Source organism: Oculina patagonica, chromosome 5 (assembly GCF_052425735.1).
Source record: "Oculina patagonica isolate OP01 chromosome 5, crgOcupat, whole genome shotgun sequence".
In the NCBI taxonomy this organism is placed as follows: Eukaryota; Metazoa; Cnidaria; class Anthozoa; order Scleractinia; family Oculinidae; genus Oculina; species Oculina patagonica.
The window spans coordinates 30126824-30128999 of NC_135762.1; the positions used below are offsets into that span (position 1 = coordinate 30126824).

The following is a 2176-nucleotide window of genomic DNA, read 5'->3' on the forward strand; positions in this document are numbered from 1 at the left end:
ATATAATCACATAATATAATTCACACGGAATATAATCACATAATATAATTCACATGGAATATAATCACCGGGCAACACAATTGGCGAAAACACAAAATCCTGGAGGCTTTGCTTGTCGCTTTAAGAAAGCCAGAGCTAAACAAAAAGCTGCTGGCTCATCCAATTCATCTGTTCCGCATGGGAGTGACTTAACATTTAAATACGAAACTACGCGGCAAACACATTAACCCTGATTATGACTTTTTAGTCGAAAACGTTCGGTTTTTATTTGTATATATAATAGCCTTTTAACTTTTTTTAAACATTTTACCTCACCTCTTAGCGAACATTATGTTGAACATTGTTGAAGACGTTTTTCAACATTTTCTCCGCTAAATTTCTACTTCTTTGAAAGTCGTTTGTTCGCATCCTCTCCTCGGCGTTTAACAAAAACATTAACTTTTTCTTGTCACATATTTTACTAAATAAGTTTGGGTGGTGAGTTTTCACTAGAGTTCAATTTAAATAATTACACATCACATCAGTATTTTATTTTTCATCTTCTTTCAGGCATTTGATAAAAGCCGCCCAAATTTTATCAGTTCACATTTATTTTATCAATATACTCACAACTCAACAGTACCCTTTCCCAGTCTTTCCATGAAAAAATAACAACGTGACTGGTTTCAATAACCCATCCTTATAAAAATATATTCTTTTGTTAAAATGCAATGTCCTTGACATTCGTTAGTTTTATCTGTGTACTTTGGTCATCGGCCTATTTACATGAAAAGCATGTTGATAGTAGTAAGGCAATCAAAGCTGAAATAAAAGGTTATCATTTAAGTGACGCACTATGTAGGTTTACTCAGCTTAACCAGGGTTATCTCTCACTAATACAATAACTCTTACCTTAATAAATAAAACTGTTAAGATTTACACGTAATGATCAGTACATATGGTGCCATCTTTAATTTTCTGCTATAAGAAGTGCGAGAGTTTGCGAGCTTCAGTTCTTTAGCACGCCTTTGTTGATTCGTTGCTGGCAAAGCAGACGGTCTCCCAGGGTTGCGCGAAAATTCTTATTTTTCTGTTGAAAATGGATTTCTTTGTTTTAGTCATAACTGGTGTTTCCATTGCAATTCTCCTTTGCAATGTGGTTGGCAACGTTCTCGTCGACGTCATTATTGTTATAAAGAAAAACAAGAAACTACACAATGCCAACACATACCTTCTCGCCAACTTCGCTTCGTCGGATTTGGCGTTCGCCGTTCTTACTTTCGTCGACATTTTCCTACTCTCAAACCAGTCTGTTCAGTCTGCTTATTCGTTCGCTGAATTCATTTTCCACGCTTTGGCTTCCATTTTCATTTTAGTTACCTTGGCAGTGAAGAGGTATTTTGCGATTCTGCAACCATTTGTGAACTTGACAAGAGCGGTGAAATCGCTAATGTGCAAAGTTCTTCTCGCAATATGGATCCTCGCTGGCGTTTGGAGCGCGCCGGGATATCCTATCACCGCTCTCAGTAAAGAGTACGCCTAGAAAAACACTATGAGGAATAAAACAGTCAAAACGCCCGTTTGGTTTGAAGCTCTTAACTTAAGTTATTCTTTTGTGCTCTTCACATTTGGTCTTATTTTACCGAGTGCTGTGATGATAATCTGTTATTCGCGGGTTATTTATCACGTGTGGTCCAACTCATTTTACTGTCCAAGATTTCGGCAGCAAGTTTTCAAACTGTTAAATTGATATAGCTGTCAAAGAAAGCGGCGAATGACAACATACTTTTTTATGGGAAACAACTCGTCATTAAAGGAAATGGAAGAACACCAGCTACTGTTGAACCTGCGTCCTACCCCAGTACAAGGGTTACCTTGGCAAGAGAATCATGATTGGAGTTAGCCTGGGAGCAGGCTCCCGATCTAATCGACGAGCTAAGCGAGCCAAGAAGTTTATAGACTTCAATCGCTTTTTTGAGTTGAATCATATTGAACTTTTTCCCCATAGTCATTTATGCATTTGTCTAGTCTATTTTATGCAACTTTATTTTATGCACCAGTAGAAATCAAACCTCCTACTCCTTAGCATAATTCCGCTTCGCTCGTCACAATTTACGTGCCTGAAATCAGAACGAGATTGAAATATTATAAAGAAAAGAAGAAAATGCATTAACTCCCGGAAGGGGTGGTATCCAAC

General features: G+C 37.5%; 1 pseudogene; it reads left to right on the forward strand.

Annotated features, from left to right (window-relative positions):
- The first annotated feature begins 766 nt into the window (after positions 1-766).
- On the forward strand, positions 767-1729 carry LOC144655124 (trissin receptor-like; annotated as a pseudogene).
- The last annotated feature ends 447 nt before the right edge of the window (positions 1730-2176 follow it).